A 23,474-nucleotide genomic window follows, 5' to 3' on the forward strand; every position below is an offset into this window, starting at 1 on the left:
TGAAAAAGAAGAGAAAAAGCTCCTCTCTAATGTTCCTAATGCTCTCCCTTCTTCCCTCGACCTGCATTGCCCTCCTCTCTCGTCCCGCCTTCCTAGTGCTCGCCCTTTCTCTCTTCGCTTGGCGTTGCCTTCATCTGCGCACATGTACTGACACGGAGTGTAGGCAGACTTGTACGTAATCCGTTACAAGTAACGAAATTACTTGTAATCCCTTACATTTATCAGTAATTTAGCAACGGAATAATTACATATTTTCAATTTTAAAGTAATTCCCTTACATTTTTGACGTAACGGATTCCCTGTAATCCGTTACATTTTTTTTGTCAGAACATAACCCCCCCCCTCCCATTCTAAATAAAGTTTTTTTTTTTTTTTTTTTTTTTGTAAAGTCGAGCGCAGTGCCACTATCACGCGAATTGACCAGCGCAACTTCAATTCCGCAGAGCCTTTTTGTTCTTTTTTTTTTTTTTGCAACACCAATCTTTTGAATCTATTTTTTTAGACTTTAACAACAATGTCAAAAAATCCAAATAAACATTTCTACAAAAAAAAAGGGGGGGAGGGCGGAGGGGGCAAGTTATTTCCCCTTTTTTTTAGTCCCTCTGTTTTTTCTTTGCGATCGAAGACGAGGAGAGGAGGACACCAAGTGATTGTGCGCCTCTTCGAGAAGCTTGAGGCGGTAAATGCACTGAAAAGAATTAACAATGTCCTTCTACGACCCTTTTCGTAATGTCACAACACGAGACAACGCTCCGTCTACCCTACCCTTTTTGTGAGTGAGCTTTTTGCGAGCCCTTAGAAAATGCTAATAGTCTTCCCTTCTTCTTCTTCCTGTTTTGTCCCAGCAGGGCCCATCTTATCTCAAGCAGATATTTTTACAAATAAAACATAACGATGGCAGACGTAGACTTGATATTCTGGGCTTGAGGAAAGAGTGAAATTCGTGAGTGGGGCCATAGCGCGGCTTACTTCTACCCTTTACTGCTCGTGGCATTAGCGGACGTCTATCTGGAGAACACCGGAGTAAACTGCAGTCGATTCGTGCACCGTGCGTTTTTGAAGGGCACCAAGAAAGGTACACACGGCAAACGTCCGTTTACATTTCCTTGTTTTAACCGACGTTCTAATTAATTGTTGTTACCAGTGTCCTTCTTTTTCTTTTATTACTTATATTTATATACTGGAAACTTTCTTTTATTCACCAACGTCTCAAGTGAGGCTTGAGCGGTTCAGAACCAAAGGAAGAAGAATATCGAGCCAAACATTATTTATTATTTAATTATCACCTTACTGTTACAATTATATTTTGCTATTGATGACTTCCACAGCTTCGCGATTTAGACAATGGAAAATTTTAGTAGATCGGTCCGATGACTCCGATAACGATATCCGATACTTCGCCGCCGTCTTTGCGTATGCATCATATCGTTATCGCGGGTATCGAAGGTATCGGAAGGATCTACTAAATCTCTTGCATAGCAGGCAACGGTTGCAACGACTAAGCTTTGCTCTACATTCGAGGTAAATAGTATTTCCCTTGCTTCGCTGAAAAAGCTCAATGCAGAGCATGAAGCATTCGTGAGGAACAATATGGCAGTCCCATCCAGTGCCTCAGCTCAAATGGTGTTCAGCGTAGCAGTCGACATATTGAGTAAGAAATAACGCAAAATGTCTGACGAGACTTTCGGGGGCCAGCTGTTGCTCAAAATACTCAAGGTCGTTAAATGGAACACGTTGCAACAATAAGAACTTGAATAACCCTCTTCCCTTTGTTTCTTACTTGAGGACAATAATGTTAAAAGTAACGCCACGAAAGTAACGGATTACTTTTTGGGGTAACGGTCGGTTACTTTCATGGGAGGGTAATTGTAATTGTAATAAATTACAATTTAGCCTTGAGTAATTGTAAATGTAATTCGTTCCTATTTTTCAGTAACGTGTACAAGTCTGAGTGTAGGTGTACCCTGTCTACCTTTAACCAGCTCGCCTGCCTACTTGCTTCCGCTTCACTAATCACTCTCACTTCCTCCTTCTCTTTCTTGTGGCTGGATTAAAATGCCAGTTGACCGTATATAGCTACAGCCCTTCAGTTCGTATCGCTGTCTGTCTGGCACACTATTTCCTTTTATTAAGTTACTCTTGTTTTTAAGGAATGCTAGCAGGCTACTCCGTCTTCATGACGACCAATGCATCTATAACGGATATGTGGACCTAATTTCTACAAGGCAAAGCTTTCACTCGAATGATGAATTCATAGTTACCGTAATGATCATGTGCAAGGATGTACTCACAATTGTGTCCTCTCTTGTTCCATTAACAGTCTCGCTAAATATGAACGTTTCGGCAAGTACTGTATTCTTTTTCAACCGAAGGATCATGTCATCTTGAATGTACAGAATCATCTCGACGTCCAGTCCTCTTTCGTCAAAAAGCCTCGGATAAACTACATACTCGTGGGAAGGGGCTGTTTCGGGAATAAAGTGGAATTCCTCATTAATATGTTGTATTATGTCGCTTATTTATGTCTACAAGATAAATATAATTACTGCCATGTCCCGCATACAAGTGTTCTACGCTTAAGAGGGCTAGATTATTTGCCGGTTTTTGATTGAAAATAAACGTTATCCTTATCTTTATCCTTATCCTAACACATACTCGTCTCATTGCAACCTTTTTTAAAACAGGATTCGGGAAACCCCGAGAAATAAAATAATTGTGTATTATATCACTATTACAAGTAGTATTCGAGGTTGAAGTATTTTTTTATCCTGGTAATATTATTCAGACATTATATGACAAAATAGACAACCTTTGAAGCTAAATGTCAAGCTATATACACAACACGTATCCGTTGGTTTTGTACCATACGTCTAAATTACAAAAATGCAACTCGAGTGCACAAGCTAGGCCGATAGGTGATAGATATTTCCTCTGCTATAAACACCGTTTGACGAACGATTCAGCCACTTGTTTATGCATGTTTATGACCTTAATGTCTCTTTTTTTCTGCTTGTTCCTGTGTGTTGTTTATTATGATGGTTGTGCACCGGTTTTCTGGCTTAGTGCTGTTTGTAGACGCATAAAACATTTTATTATTATCATTATTACTAGTATAATTATTAACATGATTATTGTTGTTATTGGTATTATTATAAGTTACACGACACTTTGGAAAACAACAAACATGCCTGCGCTTTTTTTAGATGTTTCTAAGGCGTTCGACTCTATCCGTCACAAAATATTAATCAACAAATTATTTGACTACGGGTTTACAGGTCCTTTTTTTATATTCTTCAAGATTTTCTGACGAACCGGACACAGCGGGTTTCTGTCTGCAATACCCGGAGCGCCAAAGTATTTCTTAAAGCCGGAGTTCCTCAAGATTCTGTTTTGTCTCCTCTTATGTTTAATCTCTATGTGAACGATCTCGCTAAGGCGATGTCAGGTGCTGACATCTTTCAATACGCAGAGGACACGTTGTTACTTTCCAGACATATAAATTTGCGCAGTTCACTTAACACGTTACAAGTTAATGCTACAAAAATAATGGGCTGGTTTCAAACAAATCGTATCAAAATTAAAGTTCAAAAAACAAAACTTGCGAGTTTCTGCAGTTTATTCAAACGTAGATGCCTTGATTTTCCATTTGTGCTCCACACGTCAAAGTCTGCTAGCTGCAGCCGCTCACCTATTCATAATGTTTACACAGCCAAATACTTGGGGTTATTTTTTGATAGTGACATGTCCTGGAACTCGCATCTTAGTTATGTTGCTAAAAGGCTCCGAAGTGTATCATGCATGTCATATTCTGCAAAAACATTTCTTCCATTTTCTGTTCGAAAGATGTTGGTCGACTCTTTACCATACGATGTGTTACGTTACTGTATCACAGTATGGGAACTATTTGGCAGAACAAAATTGATAGTATAATGAGGGGAATTCTGAGGGGCGTAGCTTACGCTGCTCTTGATATCCCAAGTGAAGAATTGTTTTTATCTTAGCGCCTGCCGCGTTTTGCAGCTCTTTTTAAAAGAAGTGTCATTATGAAGCATGATTGGATTATCACCGTTAAGACCTCCGTGTTTCCGAGCGTATTCTAAGAGACGGTGAACACGTCATTATTCCTCGTGTTTATACCAAGTACGGAAAACGATTACGCTCGTTTTATGTGCCTGAAGTTTTTAATGGCTTACCTGATTCCTTTTTAGCGTTGAACTCAAAATGTCAATTAAAGAGACAGCTAAAAGTAATATGCGAATTTTTATATAGTAATTTTTGTGCCTACATTAGCTCCTTCAAGTGACTGTAAAATAGTATTTTACTTTTTGTCTTGCTTTTGCTTTTTTTATTGACCTTGTTTTTGCAGCTCATTCTAAATAATGTACGGTTTTCTTTATTCGTATTCTTCAGTTTTATAGTGTTATAATTGTTTTTTCGGTGTTATTTTTTGTTAACACAGTAAAACAAAGCGCTGCGTTAGTGTCTCTTTCTTGTGTGTGTGTGTTGACTCGAGTGACTGTTTTCCGGGTGCGCTGTTCCCCCTGTACATCTTTTTTTTTTTTTTTTTTTTGTAAGAGATTCTTTTTGGTGTTTGGTTTTCTTCGCTTGTATTCTTATTCTTTCAGATTTATAATATTTTGTTTCTTCTTTTTTGTATTTCAAATAATTAATGTTCTTTCTTTTTTTGCGGGTTTTTTCTTCATGTGAATAGTTTTGGTATTTTCTGCACCACTGCCGGGTCCAGTCCCACAAGCCGCTATTGGGTTTTGACGGACCCGCATTTGTATGTATTGTATCTACATTCGTGCAATAAAGGTATCACTAATATTATTACTATTCTTATTATTCTTATTCTTATTGATGTTATCTTTTCTAACAGGAACATTTAGAATTCCTTTAAATGTTTACTATTTGTATTTTCATGTTATTTAAAAATCGGTAAATTGGCACCTAAAGGGACATAAATTTAAGTTTATAGTACTGATATCCTTTGTAATAAAGTAAAAAATAAAAAATAATAAGAGCGATTTTGAAATGTTTTACCTTGTAGAGAAATCAGTTCAAAGAGGTAGCTATAATTTGTACATGTCCTAACATCCCTAATGAAAGAATATCACGATTATGTTTTACGCTGATGTAAACGGTTTTGATATAGCTAGGTACTTGTCTAGAAATAAAGTTCCGCGGCGTATTTATTGTTCCGAAAATGCATAAAATGTATGGTAATTATTACATCTTTTTGAATGCATTTTGATAGCTTTCCGTAAGTATTTAACGAAGCAATAGTTGAACATTTCAATAGAAATATGGTCCAAAAGCTTTCAAGCGGAGTTACTTTTCGAATTAATCTAAAAGTATTTGCTTTTTACACAAGGCGCGCGTAACCCGCATACTATTTTAGTTGCACTTGAGAAGTAATCTCGCTTCTTCCAGACAAAAACCTCTATACAACTGAGGATGTAAGTGCACCTCAGCTCTTTTTTCCTGCTTGACAGTTAAAGTGAAGTGAATGAGGCATAGTTTGCTTAACCCTTGATGTAATTCGGCTGTCATGATGTGTGCCACGAAGCTTTGCTTACGACCGAATCATCATGACGCATTACGCTGTTTTATGGATCCTAATGTAATTCGGAGGGGCTCATGTGTACCCATGAGTACAAGAGTAATTAAATAAGTCTGTATTGGCTAGGAAACAGTCCTAGTTAGTCACCGATTATTGCACAGAAAACCCGTATTTTCCGAAGGGACCAGAGATATGCAACGTTCTGACAAAATTCATAGTCGTATTTTCCATCCCCGTAGATCATTGAAGATTAATAACCAAGTAGGTGGGAGCGCAGTTTGACTAATACACGGGGTGTCTCAAATAGCTGCCAGGCTCTTTAATTCGACTCAAAAATCGGTTTCTTAACCTATCGCACTAAGGTTTTGTGCAGCGTTGCCCACAGGTGGTATACAATTTGCAAAGAGCAAACTTATCTGAACGAAAAGTTAAAAAAAAGAAAGTAAAAGGCTTAACTCCTATGGAAACGCAGCGAAGCCATTGGTCTTCAAACAATAGGGCGCTGCTTTACGTGGAGGCAAGAGATGGCGCAAGTGGTCGCGACGCCAGCTGCCGCCAACGGACAACGGACGAGCATAGCGCGCCGAGAGCGGCCGTCAAATAGCAGACGATATTTTTGACTCAGAAGCGGCGCGAGCTTTTTCGATGTGAGTTGCCATAGCATGATTCTATCGTTTTTACTTATAAAAATGGGCACATAATTGATTAAAAAATGGTTTGTCGAGTTATTTTGGCTCTTTTTTTTTCGGGTACTTAGGTCGTTTACTTTGCAGTTTCTTGTTACAGCGACTGGTTTTGGTTCTGCGACTGTCACCGTCTGCGGAACGCGCGCCGCTTTTGGTTCGAAAATATGGTCTGCTAATAGCGAGTTTTATTAGATCTACCGTGTTTACCCCTCCGCAAAGCCCCTCCGCTACCCGGAACTCTCTATAGGAGCTAAGCCTTTTTCTTTCATTACTTTTTTCTTCAGTTAAGTTCGCTCTTCGCAAATTTTACAAAATATATGCACCACTTCTGGACAACGTTGCACAAATTCGTAGCGCGATAGTTTAAGAAATCCATTTTCGCGGTCCGTTTAAAGCGGTTAGCCGCTATTTAAAACACACTGTACATTTCCCAAAACACGTGACACCATCCCCCTGCTCCGATAGAAGACGACGGAGGCTACGGACGTAACCGAGGCGAACGGCCGAAGGCAGGTGATCAATGTGCTCCACTTGTTATCATCGCAACGGATATTTTCCGCTCACGCAGGACGCCTTGAGATTGTTGGCACATTGTCTATTGAAGTATGTGCTCGCTATATGTACGGCAATACTGACATAAGATATATGGGCTTCTTTTTTGTTTATAGAACAGGTGTTAAGAATAACCCCGGTAGCACTCCAGAGGAGCGCTTAACTTGGTACAAGCTTGGCAATCCTAGAGAGCTAACTTGGGCCTGATAAAGCTTAGCTTCAATATTTTAATTAGTGGAAATAGTAGTTTTCATTGGCTGCTCAATGTCTTTCTCTAGCTCGCCAAGTGATTGCTTAAGTGCTAGAGCTAGTCCAAAGAAGTTGTGTATTTTAATACTTGGCATATTTGGCTCAAGTCTAGCACCTCAGCGTTCATGTGAAGAACCAGCGTCGAAGCCTAAATCAGGCACTTGTTTGGCGACTTAGGCTCAAAGTTGGCTTATGAAAACCGTAGAAGCAGAAGTGAGGTCTGGCTCTGACCCCAGTTCGGCGATTAGGGCCAAAGATGCCAGACGACAGTCAAATCCACCAGCAGCGAAGCCCAACCTTGGCACTTGTTTGGAAAATTAGGGCCAAGATACAAATTTTATGGTCAATGGTGATCAGGTTTGGCTTTACCTTGCCTTCCTCTGGTTTTATAAAGCTCTAAGCTCCCAGACAAAAACAAACTTTTGGCTCAAAAGTCTGCGCTACCTGAAATGCTGTACTGCTTAAAAATAAAGCTACTGGTAATTCTTAAAAGGTTAAAACAGCGCAAAAAACGATGGACAGGGTAAAGAAGGACACATAAAGAGCGCTGACTCGCAACTAAATTTTAATTGGACCCAACGGTCCAATATATACGCACAATTGAGAACAAAAAGAAGAAAATCAGCTTAAAGAAACACCCAAAACAAAAGCACGAAAAACGAAGTATCGCCTCTAAAAAGACAAACAGAGGAAAGTTGCGGGTCAGCGCTCTGTCTGTGTCCTTTACCCTGTCCATCGTTTTTTGCGCTGTTTTAACCTTTTTAAGTGTGCCATACCAACTCGCCCAGGCTTCAACTTTAGCTACTGCTAATTCCCGATTATTTTGCAAATATAGATTATGTCTTAAGAGGGACACCAAGTGGAAGCATAGTCGTAGACACCAATTTTCTTATTATCTGGAACTAATTATAGAACTTTTTTAACTACTTTATTTATAATACGTATGTGCTTATATAGGAAACTTCGAAGCGGCCGTAATGCTGGACTGTCCGGTTCTATAAAATTATCGTAACAATCGCCGATTTGTTTTAAATATTATATTTGTAGGAGTTCGTTTTACAGACTCTTCATTTGCTTACGATACAACTCACTTAAGCTATGCAAATTATTGGAAAGACAATCAATGAGTTTACTTGAGGAAAATAACTTTGCGTAAAAAGATGTTTTGTTTAGGTAATTTTACCTTTAACGAATTGAGTCAAACGTCCAATCACGCGGAAATGAAGGAGCGCCACTTTGAAATAAAAGTTTGAGAATCACACTTTTAAGGGAGTCAGTCAAACAGTTCTCGTAGTCCTGGCAAAACAAAATAAAATACATCTGGACTTTCCGGTGCAAGTGTTGAGAGAAGGTTAGCAGCCTTGTTTTCAATATCCAACGCTGCACCAAATGTAAGGGGCATTTCAAGTCGATTAATTACTCCTCCCAGGACCCAGGCCCCATTCTTGCCGCCTTTCTTTTGTTCTATGTACCTAATGATCTTTTCCGCTTCGTCTTCCAGAATATAAAATCAATGATAACGCACTTTCAGGGAATATCATGAAAGTAAATGAAATAAACATTGTTTTTTTTGTTTTGCGGGGGGGGGGGGGGGGGGGGGAGAAGGGGGTGATCAAAGGATGAACGGCGCACTGTGAATTCCATATAAATACTCTATTTTTGCTGGTCTCCATCCGACTACTGCCCAGTGTTAAACATTTTCTTGAAATGTTGTAACTTTCTTCTGTACTTGTTAAGGTAGTTAAAATAAATGGCTGGACGTTCTCAACTACAAAATAACGCCCACTCGTAGACATTGCGATTCCTTTTTTTTTTTGCGCCATCTACGCGTTTATGTAATTGCCTATCTAGCGCCTTGATCACTCCCTCAACGCAGGTGACACATTACTTACATGGCAATCGCGCATGTATGACTATTGAGCATTTAAAAAAGTTCTTATAATATTTGCCTTGAAGCGAATGTCGTAGCTGGTCACGTTTAGGAATCACAGGGCTGTGAGGAACCAGAACAAATGAAAAGGTGCCACGCTCGTCTCGCAAAATTTGCTTCGCCTTTCCTTCCTGTCTGGCATTTCTGAAAGACGGTAAACACTTTGTACTCTATCATGTGACCAAGGTCCCTTTGCCCAAACCCTGGTACTGCTAACATATAAACTATGATGTTCTGACTACTTCTCTTACACTTGACTTCAAGAAACATCAGAGTTCGTGGTTTATATTCATATAGGGCTAGTTATCTGGCAACTCAAGCTACGAGCGAGCTAGCTAGAAGTCTAGCTCGCACGCAGCTTCTATTAAACACGTCTATTATTTACTTCAAATGTCAAGCATAACCGAACTGACCATACCCAGGAGGAGTCCTGAGAAAAATCCGCACTTGAAGATCCGAAGGAAGCATAGTGTTGAAACGGCTACCGACTAGATCTGCTTTCTATGGTTGCATTTTCTTAACCTTATATAATACATGAGCAACATCTTCAATGAACAGACGGTGATGACGTTCATTTTCTGCGAAAGAAGACCTGGTATTTGTGCGTTGATGAAAGTATTGAATTACTCCTAAAGTTATGACGTCAAAAGAAAAAAAATGAGAATGGCTTGTTTTCGACAGCATATGTGCTAAACTGATGATGTGTCTGAACTGCTGCGTAATTACACTTTCTAAAGTACGTTTATATCATCCTACCAACATCTGCAACGTTTTCTTTTTTTAGAAAATACAAACAATGTGTCCTTTTGTGGCTAGCTTCTAGCCCTGGTAGTATATTGGTAGCTTGATAGGAAATCTGGCAACACTCTGCCCGGGACCGTACATGTAAAACAATACCAGAGTACAGCCGCGAGGTTATTTCTGTCATGGTCCTGATAGGCTTTACACAAACATCAATCAATTATCCCTCGAATTTCTTTCAGCCCAAAGGCACTGATTGAACTGATTTGCTATGTCATGTCAAGTGTATTTGGATATTACTCCAATCGTAATCATTACTTTATTAAAACTTCCAGAAGTCACGTGGTCATTACTGCTAGTCTTCATAAGTTCAGTTGAAGAAATTTCTTTGTTGATAGAGGTGCATCGCGCCCGACGGGGAAACAAAGAGAAGAGATTTACAACCAGTTCTCAGGAATCAAACCCTATATACCATATACTTACAAAAAAATGTGAGATAAATTATTAAAAGAAATGGAAAGGTAAATTCAGAAGTATAAGCACGGAAGAAAATCACAGTAAAAACCGCCCTATCACCAATAAGAGCCAGGGATGGCTTCCCCGGGGTGGCAGAAGAGACGTATCCGGGTCGATGAGCGCCTCAGGGCATCGGAGTTATGCCAGGGTTTTCGGGATCCGACACCTTGGCGCCGTTACGTCGACGGGCAAGGCTCCAAGCAGAAGTCGTGGCCGTCCGACGCCGCTCGTTCCTCAGGTTTGAATCTCTCCTCAAACTCACGTGCCTGCAATCCTCGCGCATCTTCTTCTTTTACTAGTTGGAGTCATCATCATCATCGAAGCATGGCAAGGAACAGCGTCAAGTACATAAAATAACTAGGTTCATCACGGAACACATTCTTATCATAGTCATGTATGGGGAGCGCCGGGGTAACCTCGCCCTCTGGCAAGTATTTGACAGCCATGATTCTTGGCAACCATACTATCGGCACCTGCAGCGCAGTGTCTCGGATGATTGTCCCTTTATCAAGCACATAAACCAACAAAACCAAGTAAGTAAATGAGTAATGTACGAGTATCTGCGTTGATTTTCAGTGGTTCGTTGAAACCCGGGTGTCGAACCGGTTATTATTTCGGTTCGGTTCGCATTCAATAACTTTTTTTTATATTGTTTCGATTCGGTTCCGCTTCAGTCATACTTGCGAATTATCGGTTCGTTTACTGGTTTAACTACGCACAGACCGGTTTAAAGCGGTTCATAACTCTACACTGGACAACGTCCGCCCACGAATTTCCTGCGGTTTTTGTTGAGAATTCGCTATTTGCAGTGGACGGGCACAAAGATGGAGCTTAATCTTCTCATCACAACAAAATAACTTGACTGAATGAGAAAGACACATATAACTGTTTTGTCAATACGTGTTAACCACGCTGGGTCACCAGACATACTGCGAATACTATCATTGCGCGTGCCAGTGCTGGTCAGCTTTTTTTTTTTTTTTTACTAGAGTGTAAAAGAGATTATTCTTTTGAAGGTTAATGTTTTGGTAACGTGTCACAGATTTTTTCGTCATTAAAAAGGGCGTGTGTGGAATAAAACTTCAGTTTCAGTAAAATGCAGAAATAACACAAGACACGCTATAGTGGGATTTCGCCTTGCAAATTACAATTCGAATCGAAATGATTAAGTCGGACTACATATAATGAAATTGTTTCCAAAGCCGGTAAAAGATCGAGTGACAATAGATTAATACTTCTTCCTCTTAGGACCACATTGCTTAATGCCACACCACATCTGCACTTCATATTCGCTGTGCGGAGCTTAAATAAATGGTTATGCTACTGGGGATATTCTATGGTACAATCTAACCGCACGCCGCGTCAGAGACCTTCGTAGTGATCCATTTTCATCCCATTAACTCGGTATTGGTTTATACCATTTCTGCTATCGACTACCGCACAACAGCTGTCAAAAACACAAATCAGGCTTGCTCTTTCCCGTGACATAAGAAATGCCTCTTTGCTTTGTGGATCTGCTTATGACGATAGTGAAAAGACCTGTTATGTTCTAAACTTAGAAGCTAAACCATTAACTTTCACCAATATTTCCCCGAAATAAAGATGAAACCTTGTAGCTCTCGGTCGCTAAGCAAATGCTAAAAAAAAAAAAAGAAAGCTCGAAGACGAGCACAAAGTAAAAGGTAACTGACAGGACACATCGCTGACAGGACAGAGGGCTAAAAAGCAAAGTGAGTTGAAGTTGGTGTCATCTGCTTTAAAAGTGTTACAGAATTCTAGTCATCAGGAGTCGCACTGGGAAGGGGGCGAGGGGACCGGGGGGGGGGGGGGGGGGGGAGGGGTTACTACGCCCAGACTTCGTCCAGGGCGTTTGATATGTAGGGCTGGCCCTGAACATATCTGTGCAGTGTGCACAGCTAAGATGACAGCACATCATATACTCTGTTGATAGCAAAACCCATTGCTCCAGGAGCTTTCACAGGTCCAAAAAGCAAGAATAAGGCAGGCTGTGAATATTCATGACGCTCGGCGCAAGAGCTGTAATGTGAAACTCCAGGCTTGGTTTTGAATATTTACTTTTTTTTAGATATAAAAAGCAACTGTGACGCGTTATTATTCATTAGCAATGTAACTAAAAAAAAGTTAGACATGTTTCTTTCAAAAATAAACAGTTTTTAATTGACAGAGATGCGAACTAACATAGCAACTCCATGCTATGCGGAGCGCAAGTTCATCTGCTCCTTTTGCAGGGGTTGTGGTACCGTAAGAACGCCGAGCTCCGGTTGGCTCTGATTGAAGAAGACCGGGTAGACCTGTAAGCAAGCTGCCTTGAGACCCACCCACTGTCCTTCAATCATAGCCAATCAGAGCTCGGCGTTCTGACGTGAACACAACTCCTGTAAACGCAGCAGACGAACTTGAGCTTCTCATTTCATTACTCGTCGTTTGTCCGAAGCCTACGCGCTCTGTCATCGGAGAGAGCCCGGAAGGTGGCGACACCAAAGCTTCTAACCGTCATTACTTTTTTTTTCCATAGGCAGCATTGCCTTAGGAGTAAACGGGGGCGCATCAGTTATTATCAAAAATGGCGGCAAGTATTAGAAAATGTCAAGTGGCTTCAGAGTTGACAGTGCATCAGTACAAAATGAATACCATCAAATATGGGAATGTACATTGAAGTCGGGATTGTGTTTCCTCGGAAAGTACCAGGAAAAAGTATTTTAAGTAAAGTACAAATAAATACTCTACAAATGTACTACAAGTAAAGCACAAGTGTTCCAAACCTCCTTGAAATCGAACTTTGTGCTTTGTAGGGTTCTCGTCCGATTCCCCGGGCCCCTGTCTCAGGATGAGCGTCACCCTGCAAACGCATAGCTCTTGGCAGAACGGGCTTATTTTACTCACATTCTGCTGGGTGGTTTCGGGATCGCGAGAGGTGATCGAGGAAGCCTGGAAGGGGTGCGCCGCCACTGTTTGCTGCATGCCGATCGTCCCTGCGGTGCTAGTCTACACCGCATCCTGTGGACGTCGCCGTCGAGGGTCGAATCCGGGGTCTAAATCCGGACCATGTCACCGGGCCGTCGCCCGAGCCGACGTCGCGGTCGCCACCACCACGAACGCCCGTCGCGGCCCGTTTCCCGCGCAAAAGTCTCCTTCCAATCTCCCGTCGTCCCAGCTTTTCTCGTTCTTCCCGCCGTCACCGCGCACCAGACAGGCGGGAGCCTGTCTGGTGCGCGGTGACCGATGAACCTCCCCGTCCGTCCACACGGCACAAGGCAATCTTGCGAGGGGTCGGTGAAGTGGTAGCACAACTGTTTCAGACGCTGGAATTCTGTTCCTTGCATGTTCATGATTTAGAACGATATTACATCCCGCTTTCAAAGCATTTGAAGGGGCATTTATATCATGGGGCTTTGGGTGGTCGGCAAATTAGCTCGCGACCCCAAACTCTGCGCTGCCACTCTGCATGCGCTGGTTCGCGGATGTTTTAAAGGCCCTGCGTCTGATGATCTTTGAAGTGCTCGTGGAACAGGGTTGTTTTACGTAAATGTAGCTTCTTCGTGAATTAATTATATAGTTTATACACGTATGCCGGCATATTTCTTAGAAGATGCACAATGAAATTAGTTTGTATGGTTGCAGCGAAAACGACCGAATTGCCCCCAGTTGCCTGTATGATATAAATTGAAATGCTCAAAATATGCACAGCAATAGTGCCGTAATTTGAAATGTCTATACTTTTTCCAGACATTCTTTATTCCAGCCTTGGGTATTTCGAAAATTCACCGTTTTGTCTGAATTGTCATTTCCAATTAAAAAAGAAACTGCTGTAGGTCCCCAAAAGCTTCCTCAGTCTCCAAACTCCCTACAGCTGGACTCTCTGACAACAAAGAAAAACAGGAGTAAAAAGCAAGCATTTGAACGTCTGTCCAGTGGTAGATGCAGCACTAGTAGCAGAAAATGTGGAACCTTTGAAGGGCGACAGTCTGCGTGAGAAAAGCTTCGAATATTTTAGCTTCAGGACAATTCAATTTAAGTAAAATCTCAATTTTAGGGCTTAATGGACTAATAACGAGCTAGACACTTTCGCTTACGTTTGTTATACATTACTTGAGGGTTGATATAAACAAGTCCACAGATACCACCCGTGTAGTCCATTGAAATACTATCCGAATCCAGCAAAGGTCAAATGTGAGAAATGTATATAATAAATGTTCCTTCTTTTGTTTTGTTTTTTACTTTGCGCCTGCGCTTGGGCTGTCTTACTTGTGATTCTCTCCGCATGGCCCAGACTGTATTTAGCATGTTGCTCGAGCAGCATGCAGCTTTTCTGCTTCGGCGATCTTGTTTAAAAACAGAGATACAAAAAATACTATACATAACCTGCCAAGTCATTCAGACCATTAGCAGCATTTATTGTGCGAGATGTAAATCTATAATACTCCCGCAATCGTGGCCATATTTCTTTATTTTCATATACCAGCTGCGATTGATGCGTTGCCTGCCCTGTCAACCATGCTTAAAATGTTGGTTGAAGTTTCGCCTGTAGCTGCAGGCCATACCTCAATAAAGGCACATATAAAAATTTACACTTTTTACGAAAAACACGCCAAAAAAAATATTAAATAGAAACGAGCGCGCCGACAGCTAGCGTCGTCACAGCCTCCACAGGGCGAGCGGGGAGAGTCGGTAAAATATTCTCTCCCCGCCGTGACGTCACCCCGGTTCGCCGTAAGGGGACGCCACGCGAACTTCTCGGGGCTAATAACATATGTTCCTTTAGAAAAGGAGAGACCTACGGTCCTGGAAGCTGGAGAGCAAAGTTGTTCCCACGTCTGCATTTCATTATGGTGGTGGCCCTAAACCAACGAGCTCAAGAAGGCTTAACGAGGCCGCTGCGCATATTGTCGGTCCCTCCCCCGATTCCACCGAACATACTTGGCATAGGTTTAGGGCAGAAAAATACATCGGGCTACTGGCGGCCCTCCTGTGCCTCCAAGCAGTTATCGCAAGGAAAACAGTCAGCTCCTTCGCACCCATCCGGCCAAGTCACTGCTTTCTGGATGAGAGAAGCAAATAAAAAAAGACTTCCGAGGACACCTAAGCACTCCCCATGAGTTGTGAGTGCTGAAACATGAATGTCGTACTTCTGCTCCCTTGGCGTGTCTGCGGTGTACCGGCGTGGACGGCCAGGAAAGCGGCGGCCGTGCGCACGCTCTCAGGAAGTGGCCGGCAATGGATAACTAGGAGCAGTTTTGCTCAGCCATGCGAGAATGAGCATTCCTTTCGCGTTTTCTTTTTTTTTTTTTTTTTTTTTTTTTTTATCTGGTTACAGACGCTGCCGGCTCCGCTATATGGGATAGTTCATGCTTTCACATTAAAACATACCACGAGCTTTTCACGCACTGTATTTACTGCCGAAGCCAGCTTCCCGCGAAGGCAGTCTTGTACGTAACGCGTTACAAGTAATGGATTTCTTGTAATCGATTACATTTTACTGTAACTTGGTAACGCTTCAATTACTTCATTTAACGACTAACGATCCTTGTAATTCAATTACTTTTTGTTGTAATTTATTACAAAATAACCCATTACAATTTTTCTCTTTTTTCGAGAGAGAGAGAGAGAGAGAACGGGAGGATTAGTAGGCTACACCACTATGCTTCGTTTCCTGGGCACTTCTTTTTTTTTTTTTTTTTTCTTGTACACCGGTTATTACGTCTGTATATAAAAAATGACCTTATCCAGCCTCGGGTGAGTAATGCAGATAAACAGCGTTCTTTTTTTTTTTTTCTTCTTTTTTTTTTTTCACGAGAGGCATTGGGTGTGTTGGCGTCATTAACTCAGCTCTAAACAAAAACGGTCAAGGCATTTTATTTTTCCGGACAATTGAGCGCGAGATTTCAGAGATTATGCTACCGTAATAAAAAAAAAACAAAGCTGTATGGAAAGTAACGTGGGAAGTAATCGATTACTTTAAAATAATTTTTCTATTACTTTTTAAGGCTGTAATTGTAATTGTAATCGGTTACTTTTTACAGTGAAGTAATTGTATTTGCAATCGGTTACTTTTTTTAGGAACGTGTACAAGTCTGCGCGCAGGTAAGGAAACTTAAGTTCCGTAGACTGATGAAAATAATCCCTGGAGAAGGGGAACAAGAGGGACAATGGACAAACACAAATCTCCAAACACAGCTAGATGACTGGTGAGCGACCGAAGAAATCCGCCTGGTCCGGGTATCGAACCCGGACCTCTCCATTACAAGTGGAGCGCTCCACCAACTGAGCTAACCAGGGGTTAGACGTCAGTGGAGCAAACGGGTTTTATCAGCCGCCACCAGTCTAACACCAACAAGGGTGAAGCTTGCAATTTAATGTTATAATTATAATGCAATTAAATGCAAAGGGGCAAGCGAGCTGGACAAGAATGATGAAAATAATCCCTGGAGAAGGGGAACAAGAGGGGCAATGGACAATGGAGATTTGTGTTTGTCCATTGTCCCTCTTGTTCCCCTTCTCCAGGGATTATTTTCATCATTCTTGTCCAGCTCGCTTGCCCCTTTGCATTTAATTGCATTATAATTATATCCGTAGACTGTTGCTTACTCCTCTCTTCCAATAAAGCTTAACTGTCAACGCTGCAATGTTAAACGAATGCAACTGAAACCCCGCCACTTCACATATTTCACGTCTTACCTTTGCTATTCCTCGAGCTCTGTAGACCAGTGTCCGCGCCAATTCTAGGGCGCCGCCATGTTTATATACGCTCGCGCCACCACGCGGAAAGAACTGGCAGGCAGGGAGGGGGGGCTGCGTTGGCGGCGTTGCTTTGGGTAGCTGGATGCGGCAGGCTGTCCGAATGCACCGACACATCGTGAAAGATGTCTTCACCAAAAGCCTCTGCGGCCCGTTCTTCAACAGGCAAGATGTCGTGAACATTCGAGAACCCATCTCGATCAAGGAAAATAAGGGAAAACCTTTCTTGTCTTAGATGTTCTCGGTGTCTGCTGACCCTTGACATCCGCGTTTCAGTCCGGGTTCATTGCGTAGTAAATATTTCGCTACCGCTTTCTTGTAGCTTTCAAATGCTTGATTGTTTTCTTCTTGTATACGACATTACATTCGTGGCACGTTTGAGACCGATTTTCGCGATCTGCTTGCCTTTCTGCGGCAGCGCGGCTCTCCCGAGCCGAAATAAGTGGGGGGCGTTCACTTGATCGAACGCCGTTTTAGCGAATGAAAACGAGACGACGACGTTTCATCGAATGACAAGCGAATGGGTCTAGTTACATAGACAGCTTGGATTAGCTTTTTTTTGTAATGTGGCGCCTTGTCTGCCGCTGCGAAGCGGTGTAAACGAGGGCTCCGAGTGTGTTAGCACGCGTCCCCCCCCCCCCCCCCACGCACACACAGAAACACACACTGCGAGCGTCTGGGTTCGAAACTATTAATTGAAAGTTCTAAAGGATGGTACTTACATGAAGTGGGAGCTGGAATTCTACGAGGTACCAGGAGACACTTACTATCGGGCAACGAAGCACGGTGCCTGGGGGGGCGGAGTCTAGGAACGCTACTGATTAATATTGTGACAGGCGATCAGTTATGATAGCAGACGAAACTTCGACTCGTTTGTTCAGAAGTTCGCGGTGATATTTTATTAGCCCTCGTTACAGCACACCAAGGATCTTAGGCAGTGAAATTCACATCACGCAGGCTCGTCCGTCGTAGTCAAATGAGCGCAGTCGACGATGAGGTGTAATGAGCTACTAAGTTTCACAAGTAAAATGCGCGTGAGAAAGAGTTTTGAGGAAGTCCAAAACACCGATCCAGCAGACGCACGTACGTACGTTTACTCCGGACTTCATGAACCCGACGGCGCAAGGTCAAAGAGCACCGCCGCCATCGCCACCCGGTTTTCTCTACACTTTGCGCGACGACGGCACTGCAACGGAGGGCACTCGCCTCGGCGTTAACAATCCGCGAAATAAATTAATTTCCCACTCTTGAAGCCATTCCAAATGATAAATGAAAATACCTCGGCGTTGTTGAACATCTGACGACACAACCAACACAACTGTGCCGCTGGCTGCGTGAGCCTCACACAACTGTGCCGAGCGCCTGCTCGGCACCATTGTTGCTCGTGAAGGCCTGCTTATTTCTAGTTGAGACGATGATTCCACATATTTCGTGGTGCTTGCTGTTGTAATTGAGTTTATGAATCGCCACCAGGGTGCCCCTTTTCCTTTAATCGCCCTTGTGCGCGTGAATAAAGAAGAAGTGTAGCAGCGTTCGTCGGGGCTGGACGTGTCCTTTTTCCTTCGGCGTGTCCGCTTGGCCGCGGGCCGCCGCTGCCCTCCACGCCATCGTCGTCGTACCGTAAGCCTTCCTGCGCATATATCCTAATGCAGTATAGCCCCTCAAACACTACATTCTGGCGACGAGGATGGGATAACTGAGATCGAGCTACCTCGACAGATTTCAAGATGTCGGCGTTCGCGAGCGCAGCTCCTCCGCCATTCATGCCAATGCCGGGTGCCCCCGCGCTACCCTGGGCGATGTGGAAAATAATTTTTTTAAACCACTTAGATGCTATTGATGCCGACGCATTCACCCCGAGACGGAAACGGGCCCTGCTAATTGGAATGCTTGGCCAGGAGGGTCAACGGATCGTGTCCACCTTCAACCTAGCAGGAGCTGCCGTTAGCGCCGGGCTTACTGAATTCGACGTACTGCTCCAGTCATTAGATCGACACTTCGGCTTTACTACCAACGTAGTTCTCGAACGCAAGAAATTCTTAACTCGGTTTCAGGCCCCAGGAGAAAGCGTATTGGAATTCCTTGGTGCTTTGGGTCACCTGGACTCCTTTTGCAATTTCGGAGCGACTCTAGAAGATCGCATCGCCGAGATTTTTCTGGCTGGACTATGATCATCAGAGGTACAAGATCGCTTAATCCGAGAGGCTGCGGGGGCTCAGCCACCAAGCCTCGAACGTGCTGTACTCCTTGCTCCGCAGTTCGAGCAGTCCTCTCGCGATTGCGATCAGTACCGCAAGCTATCAACAAATTCAAACTCGCCAGTACAGTCTTGTGTTGAGCGGGTCTTCGCGCCGCGGACGCAAGACAACGCCGCTCGACCGTCACCGTCATCAGGCCGTGCCCAAGACGGCGAGCGCCAGCAATTCGTTGCCTCCTCATCCCGAGCTGAAGGTTTCAATTTATCTCCGCGCCACCAACCGCGCCCATCGGCTTGTTTGCGAGCGACGACCAGCACGTGAGGCCCCTCCGGGAGCGCGTGCTTTCCGTTACGGTGCACCATTATGCGACTTTTGTGGCCGTCAACCCCACCCTCGGGACCGATGCCCCGCGTCAGGGGCTACGTGTTTTTCATGTGGCAAAGCCGGACACTTCGCCAACGTGTGTCGGAGTCGTCCACCTCCATCCGCCTGCGATCGGCGCCAGCTGGCCTTTCCCGCTGGGCGCGGCCGAGGATCCGGTCGCCGACTTCCGCCAAACGGAGGCAACCGAGCGCGGGCCCCCATCCATGGCATCGTGACCTTCCCCGAGGAGGACGAGGACGAGGAGATCCTGTCCACTGTCTACGCCGTCAGACCGGTCAGAAGTTTTTCACAGCATGACCGTCGCCGTAGCCTCAACTTCGTAGTCGACGTGGAGGTGAACAATTTTCCCATGTTCCTTCTGATTGACACTGGGTCCGAAGTCTCAATTCTCTCTGAAGCGACGTTTTCACGGCTCACGACCTCTAAAGAACTACAGTTAAGAAAACCGCCACGGACCCTCGTCCATTATCTGCGAGGGCAGATCCCCGTCCTGGGTTGTTTTTACGGACTTGTCGAATTTCAGGATCGGTCGGCGACTATTCTTTTTTATGTTGTTCGTGACGGCCGATCGCTCCTTGGCACCGATGCCGTGCGCGATCTGAAACTTATCCTTTCGGGCGCGTCTCTGACGTGTCGTATCGTTCATACAGGTGGCTCCCGTTCGACCATCCCGGGACATGTGACACCGGCTGGTGTTTCACAGCCAACGAGTCCCAGTCCATCAGGTTCTGAAAAGAGACCTTCGAAAGTATCTTCAGATTCATTGAACATGCCCAGTCCTCTAAATCGTGTTTCAAGTATCCCACATGAGCCATCTCTGCCAGGTGTATCTCCACCGAGGACACCAAGCACAGCTACGTCTAGGGACGTTTCTAAGCTTCCTGCTGGCTTCGAACATTTCGAAGATCTCTTTTCACCTGGTCTAGGTCTGGTAAAAAACCAAACCCATACGATCACCGTCCGTCGAAATGTGCCGCCAGTTCAAGCCAAGCTCCGTCGACTGCCGATCACCCTGCGTGACGTAGTAAGGGCGGAGATCCTGAAGCTCGAGCAGCAGGGAGTTATCGAGCGCGTGAGTGCTTCGAAGTGGGTTTCGCCCATCGTGTTTGTTAAGAAGAAAGAGGGCGGCATCCGGATATGTGTGGATCTCCGAGCGCCGAATAAGGCCATCGTTGTCGACTCGTTTCCGCTCCCACACATTGACGAACTGTTGAACTCCTTAAGTGGAGCATCCCATTTTTCCAAGTTGGATCTCGCATCAGCATACTATCAGGTCCGGCTTGATCCTAAAAGCCGTGACCTTACAGCGTTCATCACTCATGAAGGCCTTTTTCGTTTCACACGAGTTTGTTTTGGCCTGGCTTCCGCGCCTGCAGCGTTCCAGAAGATCATGTCTAATATCCTTAAAGACTGCAAGGGCGTACAGTTTTACTTGGACGACGTCATTGTGTGCGGTTCGTCTCAGCAAGAACACGATGAAAATCTGCATACTGTGCTCCAGAAAATTTCCCAAGCTGGGATGAAACTCAATAAGAAGGCCGTTTTTAGTGTCCAAGAGCTTACTTTTCTCGGACATCGTCTGTCGGCGGGAGGCTTAGCGCCCCTTCCGTCAAAGATAGACGTCGTTCTGAATTTTCCGGCGCCATGTGACCCTTCTCAGTTGAAGGCATTCTTGGGCCTTGTCGAATATTATAGTAAGTTTATCCAGCACTGTGCCACCATTGTGGAGCCCCTTCGTCGTCTTCTACGCAAGGGTGTGACTTTCGTCTGGTCGTCCGAAGCCGACACCAGTTTCCAGCAGATCAAGGCCTGCATTCAGCAGGCACCCATTTTGACTATGTTCAACCCTTGCCTCCCAGTTGTTGTGTCCACGGACGCCTCAAGCTACGGGCTGGGAGTTGTTCTACAGCAACAGCATGGATCCCAGCTGAGGACTGTTGCTTTCGCCTCCCGTTCTCTCACGGAAGCAGAGCGAAAATACTCAACTGGGGAGAAAGAGGCTCTCGCAATCCTCTGGGCCTGCGAGAAATGGCACATCTACCTCTGGGGTCGACAGTTTACCATCCGGACCGACCACCAAGCATTGGTCACCCTGATGTCTACGCAAGGAGCTGGCGTTCGCCCATTGCGCATCAGCCGCTGGGTTGCCAGGCTCTTCAATTACAACTTTGTAATGGAGTACCGCAAAGGAACCGACAATGTCGTTGCTGATGCCCTTTCTCGCCTTCCAGTTCACGATACAGAAGATGGTACGACTTTTAGAGAAGAAATTGTTTCCATTCTCTGCGCTTCCCTCACAGAGAAGGATTTCCAGGAGGCAACTTCACGAGACCCTGCGTTGCGTGAAGTCATGAAATATACTTCATCATCATGGCCAGAGGAAGGCAAGCTATCTCCAGAACTCAGGTCATATTTCGTTCTTAGAGATCAGCTTTTCGTGGTCGACGGACTCTTTTTCCAAGGGGAGAAGATCATCGTGCCGCCGAGTCTGCGCGACAAGGTTATCCAGATCGGCCATGAGACCCATCAAGGAATATCGAGGACGACGAGTTTTATAAAGAAACTTTATTGGTGGCCACATATCGCAGAAAACATCAAGAACGTAATCCAGCATTGCACTGTTTGTCACTCCACCGACAAGCCCGCTAAGGCTTCCCCGGCGCCCCTGCAGCCGGTAGCATTTCCTTCCCGTTCGTGGACCAAGCTTGCCATCGACATCGTTGGGCCGTTTGAGCAAGCCCCACCAAAAGAACGTTACTTCATTACTTTGGTGGACTACCACAGCAAGTGGCCGGAAGTGCCTTCGTCCCACAACGTCACGACAGCGTCAGTCGTTGACTTTTTGAAATCGATTTTTTTCTCGAGAGGGCCTGCCTCTCGAGATAATAACAGATAACGGTCCACAATTCACATCCCATGAGTTCAACCAGTTCCTACAGACAAATGGCATAAAACACGTAAAATCTTCCCTTTATCACCCTCAAGGTAATGGGCAAGTTGAAAGATTCAATAGAGTCTTAAAGTCCGTCATCCAGTTGGCAATGGTGCAACGCCGTCCGCTTCGAGAGGCCATCACTGAATACCTTGGAGTTTATCGAAGCACTCGGCATGCGGCCACAGGTGAAACCCCGGCGTTTCTGCTGCATGCAAGAAATCATCGGACTCGCCTACACATCCAAGGACGAGCAACTCCGGATCCACCTCTACCTCGGCACATTGTCCAGCGCGACCTGCCGGAAAGGGTACAGGCGTACCAAGCAAAGATGAAAAAGTACTCGGACTCAAGGCGAGCAGTGAAAGTGCCATCTTTTAAAACAGGACAGTATGTAAAGGTCCATAAGCCAAGACACCATGGTAAATTTCAGCACAAGTATTCTAAACCACAGAGGATTTCTGCGAAAATTATTCCTTCTACATATACACTTGATGATGGTACAACATTGAATGCCGACAAATTTACTCGTACACCTCTCAAACCTACGTACTAACACAGATCACACAGATCATCCTGGGCGGCTGATGAAGCTTTGTTTCCTTGTGCACCTCTTCAGCCCATCCCTGCCGTTCCTCCCGTCAGCTTTTCACGAATTCCTCCACCTCCTCGTGTCTTCGGCACTGAACCACCCTCCGTGATTGGTCGTGAAGCGTCCGCCAGTGCTCCTCCTCCACCTGGTCTACACTCTGTAGAATCAGAGCGAAGTTCCCCTAGACCAAGCCATCTGGACCACTCCTCCCCCGCAAAGTCATCACCGGAAGTGAGCGGAACTACCGAGTACAGCGAAGCATCAACCTCTGCCAGATCTGCTTCACCAACTCCGGATCACGACAATATCGAACAGGAGCAACCTTCTTTCATTCCTCTTGGTGGGCTGATGAATGACTATCCAGCTTCACGTCCC

At 44.5% G+C, this 23,474-nt stretch overlaps 1 pseudogene; it reads right to left on the reverse strand.

Moving 5' to 3' along the window:
- The window catches only part of LOC115313290, a 152,698-nt pseudogene that overhangs the window by 83,178 nt on the left and 46,046 nt on the right, over positions 1–23,474 (reverse strand).

This window comes from Ixodes scapularis, unplaced genomic scaffold, assembly GCF_016920785.2.
Source record: "Ixodes scapularis isolate PalLabHiFi unplaced genomic scaffold, ASM1692078v2 PGA_scaffold4__175_contigs__length_147842914, whole genome shotgun sequence".
In the NCBI taxonomy this organism is placed as follows: Eukaryota; Metazoa; Arthropoda; class Arachnida; order Ixodida; family Ixodidae; genus Ixodes; species Ixodes scapularis.